Source organism: Caretta caretta, chromosome 1 (genome assembly GCF_965140235.1).
Source record: "Caretta caretta isolate rCarCar2 chromosome 1, rCarCar1.hap1, whole genome shotgun sequence".
Taxonomy (NCBI): Eukaryota; Metazoa; Chordata; order Testudines; family Cheloniidae; genus Caretta; species Caretta caretta.
Window position 1 is genome coordinate 17,541,503 of NC_134206.1, and position 12,425 is coordinate 17,553,927.

Below are 12,425 nucleotides of genomic sequence, written 5' to 3' on the forward strand. Positions count from 1 at the left end.
ATGCAAATGATGATGATGGTGGCTAACAAACTGGTCCAGATAATATAAGCAATCCCCAGGTACCTACCCCTGAACTATCACCCATTCTTAGAACAAAACCCTTTCAGAGGTTCTTGTACCAATCATAGAATCACAGAACATCAGGGTTGGAAGGGACCTCAGGAGGTCATCTCGTCCAACCCCCTGCTCAAAGCAGGACCAATCCCCAACTAAATCATCCCAGCCAGGGCTTTGTCAAACCTGACCTTAAAAACCTGTAAGGAAGGAGATTCCACCACCTCCCTAGGTAACGCATTCCAGTGCTTCCCCACCCTCCTAGTGAAAAAGTTTTTCCTAACATCCAATCTAAACCTCCTCCACTGCAACTTGAGACCATTACTCCTTGTTCTGTCATCTGCTACCACTGAGAACAGTCTAGATCCATCCTCTTTGGAACCTCCTATCAGGTAGTTGAAAGCAGCTATCAAATTCCCCCTCATTCTTCTCTTCTGCAGACTAAACAATCCCAGTTCCCTCAGCCTCTCCTCATAAGTCATGTGCTGCAGCCCGCTAATCATTTTTGTTGCCCTCCGCTGGACTCTTTCCAATTTATCCACATCCTTCTTGAAGTGTGGGGCCCAAAACTGGACACAGTACTCCAGATGAGGTCTCACCAATGTCAAATAGAGGGGAATGATCACGTCCCTCGATCTGCTGGCAATGCCCCTACTTATATAGCCCAAAATGCCGTTAGCCTTCTTGGAAACAAGGGCACACTGTTGACTCATATCCAGCTTCCCGTCCACTGTAACCCCTACGTCCTTTTTTGCAGAACTGCTGCCTAGCCATTCGGTCCCTAGTCTGTAGCGGTGCATTGGATTCTTCCGTCCTAAGTGCAGGACTCTGCACTTGTCCCTGTTGAACCTCATCAGATTTCTTTTGGCCCAATCCTCCAATGTGTCTAGGTCATTAAGTGCCTTTTATGCCCTGTGACCTTGTTACTGTGGTTCTAAAAGCTCAAAGCGCTTGGTAGCGATTAGTCTTGGTGAGGTGGTAGCAGGAAATAAATCAACAGAGACGGGGCCATCCAACCAATAGGGGGCTGGCACAAACAGCACCGCACAAGACTGCATTCACTTAGAACTGCACTTTACTCTAGTCTGAGGCGCTTACATATGTCCGCAACAGATTAGTTAAACACCCCAAAAATCAATAATTACCAAAGTCTGGAGCAGTTTTTGAGTGGTAGAACAACAGCTGTCTGATTGGCCCGTCTTTCAACTGCCATTGTGAACCCTAAACTGTGTCCATTAAGTGCCACTGAAGAGTCCACCTACCTCATACTTTCTCTCCTTATTTATTGGGTTCGTGTAACATAACATGTCAATAAGAAAAAGTAAGCAAACAATTTCAAAGCTTAAGCGAGAAGTTTCCACAAACCATTAATTAGACAGAGGTGTTTTTGCACAACCCGCATGATTTGAGGACCCTGACAAACACATCCCAAAGGGCAGACATAGATAAGTTTCCCATTTTTCCAAAACACGTCTCCGCTATTTCAACAGAGATCTTATCAGGATGGACAAAGGGTCGGCTCCCGCCTTGACTCCCCTTTCCCCGCCCCCACATGCCTGGCTTCTTGCTTAGATATGCTAAAGCTATTTCAGAGGCCTGCTGAGACCTACTTATTTAGCTGCTTTTGGCCATGCGTGTGATAATCGATTTTCCAATTATCGGTAGTGGGCATTTTGCTGGTTTGCCAAAATCTCCCCATACAACCTGAATGGGAAGCATCAAATATGGCAAAAAATTCTTACTGAATTTCTGGTTGTGAAAGGATTGCCCACAGAAGATGGAAGTGGGGGAGCTGGGCCTAGCCACTAGACTCCTAAAGACTAAGTGGATGCCAGCCAGCCACTTGCCCTCAGAAAGTGAATGGGGGAAAGGATATACCACCTCACCCCTTGAATAGACCAGAGGGAGCGATGGTTGCTTAGTCAGTAGGGATGGGCCAGTAGCATAGTGCCTCAGACTTATGTAATACTTAGATGTTATTCTGTTTTTCCCAGCCCTCTCCTGTTACCCTGGAATTTGACATTCCTGTGTGCACCCCAGAACTTGACAGTACTGCAGTCAGCCATTTTGTATGTTCAGCCACTGCCAGCTGAAAACCAAACATCACATAGCTAGGAATAATCTTAGGCCTTTGTGAGATGAGGTCAGACAGGTGCATACTTGCAGTTTGTTAATCAGAATGGGAGGGTGGGACAGAAAGTTATGGAAGAGAGTGAGCGAATAGTGACCTTGGTTTTAGGTGCACACAACTTTACCAGATGGCCAGAAGTGTTTCATTCCAGTCAGTCAGGAGTTTCTCCTTTTCCTGAACTCTTCACATGGTGCTGTGTAGTTTCCTTCTCTCCAGCAGTCATCTTCAGGGAGTTGGTGTATTGCCTAAGATAGTTGGTATCTTCAGCTGGTGGTGCAAGTCTTTTTGGTTGAGGGCTTCTACTGGACATTGTCAAGGGCCATGGGTGTCTGATACATCTTTAAAGGATCAGCAGCAACTCTTCATTCCATTGAGTAGGAGGTTATGTTAACTCACCTGTGGACCCCAGCTGGGTAAGATGGTAATGCCACAGAGGGACTCCAAACATCCTGGGGCTGGTGATGCAGTGTTTTCAATGGAGGGTCCTCAACTTGTGCACTGATGATGTTGGTCTTTAAAGCATGGGGCAAGATGTCTCTGTTTTCTCAGATATGTGCTTGAGGTGCTGATTCAAAGGAAGAGGGATTGATTTTGAGGGGGGATGGGGTATGTTCTTTTCCTCCATCTTTACATACAAAAAGAAATGACAATATAGAAACACACCAAGCAGAATGCTGTCTGAGGTGGAGAAGAGGGACGGATCATAATGAACGTCCACCCTTATATTATTTTTCTTTGTGGTACTGGCTAAAACAAGAGGACATGGTCTGGCCTAGCTTTAATTGAATGGGTTGGCAGGCTGTGACACTGACATCCCTTCCACGGGATTTCCCATAGGAGGGATGCAGAACACTTAATGTGATGATTAGACTCTAAGGTCACAAGTAGAAGAAGGATTTGTCAAGCTCGGTGTACACTGTGTTTCTCTTCTGCTTCAGCCTAGTGCTTTAGGAGGAGGAGACAGGGCAAGTGGCTGTTATTTAGATTCCTGCAATCATTCCTTCACAGAAATCATGTAAGGTTGGGGGCAGGGGATTTCATTTCTAGTAAGACTAAGCTGCTTTTATTAGATGATGGGCTAATTTGCAACCTTTGTATAATGCAGCTTTATTTGCACTGCATTATCATTTCACTTATGGGTACTGTGAGCTCTCAGCCACTTTGGGGAACTCTCTAAATTTGCCTTTCATTAGGTATTAATGAAGTGTTAATAGCTCACAAAAGCCATTTGTGAGCAAACACCATGTGTGATTTGAGCAATCAGCCCATGTGCTACATTAATACAGGATTAGCAGGGATGCAACATATCCCGCTTTAATACTAATTTTATTCTCCCATTATTTACCTAGTTTGCATGTAGTGTAATGGCCTCTGGAAGGGCCTGTGTTGTCTCTCCAACAGGATGAACTGCTGTATCTTAAGGATTGATCACTTTGATATCAATCTCTTTTTGAGGAATGACTAGGGGTGGGATGACCTGTTTAATGACTATTTACTGCTTAAATGCATATTAAGACAAGCATGTACTCCTTTGTTCACAACAGGTCTGTTTGCCCAGTTTGGTGCTTCATGAGTCTGCACATGTATTTTTAACATCATGCAGGGGGGAATATAACTTTACATATAATGCTGCTACACACATTTTACCATGATATTACTGAACAGCAAATAAGGCGTTTTCAAATGGTACCTCACAAGGCATACTTTGTAGAAAGATTATTGCAACAGTGTAAATACAAAGGTGCATTCTGCCAGTGATCCTCCTGCCGTTAACCTGTCCTCCCATTCAAGTAATGCAATGCTAAAGCAAATGCACCCCTGGATGATGATATGCTCCTCAAGAGGAAAGGCTGAAGGTTTGAGACAAAACCTCTCTTGGCTTGATGGACTTGGGTTCTGTTCCTAGTTTTCAAAGGTAGGGTGCTTTAATAGCAAATCCAAATGCCACATTAGGATGCTCAAATCAAGCCAGGTGCATCAAGTGGGAATTTCAAGTCAAATTCTTCCCCAGTGTACTTCGGTTTAAGTCAAGGGAGTGCCCCAACAATGATCTTTCTCGGCTAGCTGGTTGTAAGAGCATCCAAATGCTGGATTTGGACATCCTGTTAAGAAGTTACTTGAAAACCAGGATCTTCACATTACTTTAGAGGAAGTTTTTCCTCCCATTTCTCAGAGTTTCTTCCTTCTGTAAATATACTAAAAGGAAAGTGGAAATGCTCGTTTGCCTTCACAAAGCCAAGGGGAAAGTCTGAAATCCAGCTGAAACTCCAGATCAAATTCACACCTGGTGTGAACAGGTACACTTTATTGGCGCTGCTGAAGTTAATGAGAGTGGTGTCCACTTATACGTGATCTGAAATGAGGCCTCCACATTTCTAAAACTGTCTTCCTTGTAATTGCAGCTTATATTATAGATTAGGTCTACTACAGTTTGGACAATCTTCGGCTTTACTGGACATACTGGGTTACATTGAAAACAAGTTTCCCACTCAGCCTGAAAAGGAAATACTGTCTTGTGATTGGACCTGGGATCCAAGGCTTCTGGGTACTTTATTCATCTCTGCCACTAACTAACTCTGCAATCTTAAGAAAAGTCACTTCACCTCTAGGTGACTCAGTTACCCCAACTATAAAATGGGGGTGGCACTCTCTGTACCTCCCATGCCATTAATATTTATAAAATACTTGAAGATCCTTGGGCGGAAGATGCAGTACAGTGGCAAAGTATAAGTGATTGTATCACCCTTGCTTCTATGAGTTTGTCAACTGTAAGTTTACTTTGTATTAATTCCCTTTAACGGTAAAAATAAGCCCCTTTCAGTCTGTACCAGGTGCTATCTGTAAAGGGGGTAGATTTATAAAGGAAATACCATGAGCAACTTAATCACAGCAGTTGCAAAACTCCCGTAATCCTTTGCTTAGCCATGACCCTCCATGGGATGTTACCTTGGCCCTAGACTGTCTGCATATGGCTGAGGAATGGAATTGCTCATTAAGGAGACTTTTCTGTCACACTTGTCACACTCCAACTTTCAGTTCAGGCCTGGAGGGTTTCCGAGCTCAGACTGATTGGGGCTGATGAGACATGGTTATGTAAAAATCCTGGAGGATATGAGCATCTCCTGGCTAGAAGATAGCAACTTAGCGCCATGTGGCCCCTTTCATGCCATACCGTTAGCAGCACAACTCAAAGGGGCCGTGCAGTCCCACTCGCTTACAACATTTCGCTTAGGAAGTTGGCGCTAAGGAGCTGACCATAGAATTTTTTGTATCAAGAAAACCCTTTAGGTAACAAAACATTTTCTGAAGACAAGGTTAAAAACTCAAAGTTATGATCTGAGAGAGAGGCCCAAACCAAACCTGCTGAATTTTGTGTGTTCAAAACTCAAAACTCAGACCCATATTTTGCAAATGACCATTCTTGGTTTTTTGTTTTTCTTTTTTTGAATAATGGGTTGAACCAACTAACTAGATCCTCACACATCTTTGTAATGGGGAGGGTAATTAATCATTGGCGCAAATTGCCAAGGAATGCAGTGCGTTGTCTATCGCTTAGGCTGGAAATTGAGATTGGATCTCTTCTGAAAAGATGGAGTAAAATGTTCAAAAGCGCCCGAATCCCAGTTTCAAAAGTCACTTAGGCGCCTAAGTCTCATTGACTCTCACTGAGATGCTCCTAAGTGCCTAAATCTCTTTTGAAAATGGGACATAGAGGCCTCAGTCACTTAGGCATGCTTGAAAATGTTGCCAGTGCTCGACTGCAACCACGAATTATTGGGCTAGATGCAGGAATGATCAGTTGAAGTTCTCTGGCCTGTGCTATGCAGGTGCTCAGACTAGATGATCATAATAGTCCCTTCTGGCCTTATGAGTCAACTTGAACTTTATCATATAAATAAATAAACCAATACTGCTAACCTACGCCAGTGTAATCGTGTTGGAGTAGGTTAGCAAAGCTGTGTACGGCTGCCGGGTGTCAGCACTATCCAAACACTGATTTAGTCACTGATGTCAGCAACTGTGCCTCTGAATTTGCACAGGGAGCACATCTGCTGCGTAAGGTCACTGAAAGCACTGCTCTGTACTGAAAAATGACTCTGTAAAACTGACTTTACACAGATGTTCGCCCTCTGCAAATTCAGAGGCATCGCTGCTCAGGCTAGTGACTAAGTCAAGGTTTGTGTAAATCTGACCCCACAGTGATCTTACATACTTTGGGAAAGTGAGTTGTATTCTGATTTGGTTTGCCTATCATCTAGACACCTAGTAAACAGGGTCCAATTGCAGAAGCTTTAGTGTTGGTAATGATGCATGGGACAGAACACTCCTATCTTAGTTACTTAACTGGTTCCCAAACCCCTAGTATTTTGGGGCAGGGAACCATCTGTTTGTTCTGTGTTTGTACAGCACCAAACATAATGGCGTCATGGTCCACGACCAGAGCTCCTGGGCACTATCACCATACAAAAATAGACCCCAAGCACCTCACCAAGGTTACTGTGTTAACCCTCACAGCACCTTGTGAGGTAGGTAAGTTTTCCTCTGGGTTATTATCTCTGTTGTACAGCTGGAGAACTGGAGGCAGTGTGACTAAGGCCTAGCGCTTCAAAGGTATTTCGGAACCTGAAATCAATGGAAGCTCGGGACCAGCTCCCCAAAGGGATTTAGGTGCCCAATTGCCAGTTTAGACACCTACATACAAAATTTAAGGCCTCAACCACCTCGCTTAGCTGTCGTGAAATGCTGTAAGTGTCAAAACTCCCACAGTGCCCAGATTTCTGCTGGTGGTCATGCGCCAAGCCACCTTAGTGCTGATGCCTGGCACCTAGCTCATGCCTAAACCCAGGTGGGATCTCAGACTAGGCATTCACCATCTAGCTTGTCTGAGGGGCCTGATCCAGTAGGCCTGCTCAGCGCATGGTTACTGGAGTGGGCCCAACACAAAACAAGAGATGGCAGGGGTGGTGTCCCCATTGTACCCAGGGGTTAGAATACTCATCCAGGATGTGGGAGACATGCGGTCAAAGCCCTCCTCTGCCTTATGTAGAGCAAGGAGTAGAGAAAGATGCCTAACCCACGGCAGGCCTAAGGCCAGGAGAGGGTCACCGCTGTGGTGGGAGAAGCCTGCCCCTCTCCTCAGCATGTCCGATTGGCTACCATAAGTGGCTTCCTGCTTAGCATGCTGGGTTTTGTGACGCCCATTCTTAGGCACTTATCTTGCTCCATGCATGGTACAGGGAGCCTGGGTGCCTAAAACTATGTTTACACTACAAAATTACGTCAATCTAAGTTGTGTCGGCATACATCCGCTGCAGTTACTACTTCGCTTGTGTATGCGCACACCACTCGCCTTGTGTTGGCCGTGTGCATCCTCACCAGGGGCGCTTGTATCAGTGCGGAGCATGGTGCACCGTGAAGAGCTATCCCACTGTGCAACTTTGCCACCATCCAGCGCAGGGTGTTTTGGGAAGTTTTTGCAGTGCCTGATGGGGTCAAAACGAGTCATGCAGGGGGTGTCTGGGTTCACTTTCCCATAAAGCAGTGTTCTCCATCCCATAATTTCATCTGCAGCCCATAATACTTTGTGTCTCTTTTCAAAAATCCCTGCAAACATGGAGCAGCTAGAGAAGGCGCGATGGTTCTGGGCTCGAGAAACGAGCACTGACTGGTGGGATCACATTGCAATGCAGGTTTGGGATTACGAGCAGTGGCTGCAGAACTTTTGGATGTGCAATGCCACCTTCCTGGGTCTGTGTGCCGAACTCGCCCCCGCCATCCAGCACAGGGACACCAACGTGAGAGCACCACTGAGAAGTGAGTGGTGATTGCACTGTGGAAACTTCTCGCAATGTCCAATGGCTACTGGTCAGTCGGGAGTCAATTTGGAGTTGGGAAAAACCACCACAGGGGTCACTGTCATGCACATGTGCAAGGCCATTAATTGACTCCTGCTATGCAAGACTGTGATTCTGGGCAATGTGCAGGACATAGAGGATGGTTATAGCTGCTTGCCGTGTCCTGCATAATAGCTGTGAGGCAAAGGGGGAAAAATTTCCACTGGGGTGCCGGGCGGAAGTGGTGTGGCTGTCTGCTGAATTTGAACAGCCAAACATAACAGCTATAAGAGCTCAATGCGGAATTACATGGTTCAGGGAGGGTTTGAAAGACCATTTGAACAGTGTGCTGGAGTCGTGTGTGTGCTTCCTGGCCCTGCTCTTTTGCAACCCAGTATGAAGGTTGCAGTGAGTGCTGTGTGTGTAGGAATATGACATTGCCAATGCACCTATTACTATTGTCTGAGAATGATGCTATAGATTCTGTGATAAAAATAAAATAACAGGCAATTGCTGGGGATCAGACCCACTCAGCACCAGCCAGCATATGGTCCAAAAAATAGAATTTTATTCTGTAACATGAATCAGGAAAATAAAAAAAAAACATTTAGAACTTTATAAACCCTTCATAAATTACGAGAACACAAGTTATGAAGGGGAAAGACTGGTCATTTCCATTTCAGGCACACATACACCAACCGTGTCTTTAGCCAATGGGTAGCTGTGATTGTCTTTAATGTCCCCTGGGGTGGAGTGGTCGGGTCAGTACCGTGACTCCTGATGCCACAGGGAATGTAGGGAGGTCCTGACATGGAGCTGTAGAGAGCGAGGCAAGCACGGGCTTCTTGGACCTAGATGGCTACCTGAGTCTGCCTTTCTCATCTCCACTCTTTCCTTCTCCAGGCTGTCTGCAAGGGGTATCTTCCGGGCCCTGGGCTTGTTCCCTGATGCAGCACGAGCCTGTAGCATCTCCTGTAACATGTCATCCCACGTCCTCTTCATTCTCCTCCTTATCTGGCTCAGACGTTCAGCGGGTGGGTAGGGGGAGACCCTCAAGGCCTCAATAGTAGCAGCTGCGTATACAACACCCAGAGGTACCACTCTCAGTGTAGGCACGACAGATATTGAAATGTCAGATACTGAACTCACTCCCCTTGATCCCAGAAAGTTGTTAGCACTACGTTCTCACTTCTCCTTGGGTTTGATACGGCACGTCGCAGCACCAGCCCTGGTGAGTATGGCCCTTGGGGTTGCGGGGTGGGAGTGGGGGAATGAAGCGGGGATAGCTCACAAGCATGAGTACATGTGTACAGGGCAATGGGACTGAATACTGGCTCCGTTTTCCACAGGGGGTGGTGATATTAGCTGAGCTCTCACTCCTGAGGGTAACAGAGGCAGAGAGGGCCCGAGCCTGTACGCTGCCAGCCTGTGTACTGCAGCGGTGCCTGCTGAAGTTACCGCTGAGTGGCGTGGGAAAACGTCCTAACGCGGCTGAAGAAATAAGGCAGCCGGCCCAGAAACCTTCGGTAGAGGATTGTAGCGTACGTCCATGGATGCTTCATGGAGATCGCTATAGAGGATTCATGGGACGTCCCCGTGCACATAAACAAACTGCTCTGTGTAGCCCCCACTGCCTAACTCTAGAGGGGATTGAGATGCAGAGAACAACTCTGCCTCTCTTGATTGTTCCACTGCCTCTTCCTACACACATACAAATGAGTAAATCAACAGATGTGTCCTGCTGCTTTGCGGGGGGTGCAATCTCTGTAATGTTAAAGCAAACGGCATTCTTACCGGCGCTGCCTTTCCCTGCATCTGGGTTGCCTGCGCTTGACTGATGGGACTGGCTGAATTGCAGTGCAGTCAAAAGCAGGTCCTGGCTCGCTGCACCGCTGGATCCCCTGACTCCCATACGCCTCCTCTTCTTCCTTGTCTACCTCCTCCTCCTCGCTGTTCATGGCGGGGGCCTGTGACGCTGGCTCCTTGGAAGTATCCACAGGCTCTTGGGGGTGGGGGTGGGGTCTCCGCTGAGGATGGCTGACAGGTCTCTGTAAAAGCGGCAGGTCGGCGGCTCTGCACCAGGTCTGTCGATGGCCTCCCTGGCCTTCTGGTATGCAGCCCCTTGGCTTGCACGTGGCGCTGCTCCTGGTGCCCATCGTATCCCTTCTCCTGCAGCCCGAGCGCCCTGCGCACAGATGTCGATGTTTCTGCGGCTGGTCAGTAGCTGTGCCTGCAGCCCGGGAGAGCCAGGACCGCCCACGTTCTCCAGGCAGGGGTGTGTCTGCAGTGTGTAGCCGCCATGGTCAGCGGCACACGATAATGGAGGGCAGCGAGGTGTGCTCACCAAGCCGAGCAATCAAGAAAAGGAATTTCAAAAATTGCTGGGGATTTCAAGGAGGGATGGGCAGCTTCCTATCTGCCTCACCCCTGGGCAGCAGAGGTCACACCAGTGAGCAGAGCAGGTGGGGAGGGGGGCATTGTGGGACAGCTCCTGTGGGCCAGTAACAGTCGATGTACGTAGTGCAGTGTCTGCCCTGACACGGCATTGCCCATGGCTCTATGTTGCGCGGGGGGGTGGCGTTATTAAGTCTCTGTACTGGGGCAGTTACGTTGGCGGGAGAGAAGTTTAAGTGTAGCCATAGCCACAGCAGGGGTGCGACATAAGCTGCCTTGCGTCAACCTAACCATGTCGTGGAGACCAGGCCTAACTCGGGACCGTGGATTCCACTCGGCAGCAGGGTACCTAAATGTTAGGCATTATAATGCTAAGTCTAAGGCCTTTGATGGTGCTAGCCCCAGGTGCCTTAATACCTTTGAGGCGCTGGGCCAAAGTGACTTATCCAAGGTCACCCATGGCGGGACAGTCTGCTATGCCCCAGGCTGGCACCCTAACCACTAGAGCCATCGTGGCTCTTGGCTTCGCTGTCAGATTCCAGGGAGCGATTGCAAGGCTGACTGATTTTACAACCCTAAACAAATCCCATCACCATGCTATGTGGAAATGGCTTGGACTGACATAGTGTCTCTGAGCGCAAACAAGGCTGAAATTCATGTGTAAAGCGCCATGTCTCGGAGCAGCCACCATCAGGGGCCAAATCAGTTTGCAGACGTTCTTTGGAAAAAATCCTTCAGCAATAAGAGAGTTTGAACATGCATGTGAATGAGTCACTTGGCAGCTACCTCGTGACAAATGGTGCTCATGCAACAGCTAAAACATATGCTAATATAATTACTACTCCGTGGACCTAGTCTCGCAATTGCTCACCATTTAAGAAATACGCTGGATTTGTAGAAGGGCACTAACCTTGTAAAGGTGATATTTATACAAATCACTAGCACATAAGAGTGACTAATCTAAAACAGACGAGTGGGCCTGTCCAGTCCCGGAGCGTGGCTGAGCCCAGGTGCATCAAAGGGGCACGGCTGACCAACTCTCCAAAAGCGCTCACTTTCCTATTTGCATCACTGCCCCTGTCAAAGTGTCCCTCTTCTGGGCCACTTCTTTTGGTGCCTAAAGGGGAGCTGAGTGCTTTTGGCAATTTAACCCATTGAACCCATGTTTAGAAGTTAAAGCGGAAGGTTATTCCTGGCTTTGCCAGTCTTCCTAAGAAACCTAGGCAAGTCCCAAGTTCACTGTGTCAGTGTCTGCCAGCTGGGCAATGGCGACAATGCTCCTCCCCACCTTTGCTGCTGGTGCGTTAAAATTCTCAGCTGAAAGATGCTAAGTGCAAGATGTGACATCCACTCTTCTAACTGTGCACAATTTTATTGGCCAGGAGGGAGATTTTTTCCCCATCTCTGGCTGGACGCCTATCCTAATAACCAAGAGCAGGGCCATCCCTGGGGTCGGGGATCGGGGGGCGGAAGAAATCAGCATAGGCGCGGGAACTAGGGGGGTGGGGTTTTGCAGCACGCCCAGGATCCCAGCTGTCGGCCCTGGGTGCCTGGGATCCCGGCTGCCACCCCGCACCAGGGGCTCTGCTGCTGCTTGGGGCTTTGCTCCTGGCCTCAGCTGGGGGTGGGTGGGTGGAAGAGTGGCATTTGAACAGGGGTTAGGGGCTGGCTTTCAGTACCCCCTCCTATTAAAAATGTTCCAGTGTAACTGCAAATCAGCCCCCTCCGGCGTGGGGGCCCCACTCTGCATCGGCAGCTGGGCTGGCAGGATGGATCCGGCCAAGTGCTGGGCTGCCTGCTGCTGCTGGCTGTTGCCGGCGCCTAGGTGAGGCTATTGTTGGCCATGGTGTCACGGCAGCTTTGGGCTCTGGCCAGGGTGGGGGACTTGCTGCACCGGGTCTTCCGATCGCCCCCCTAAAGCGCAGGGCCTGGAGCAGTTGCCCCAATTCTCCCTGCCTAAGGGATGGCTCTGACCAAGAGCCCCTCATCTTACAAAGCTGCTGTGGGCTAAT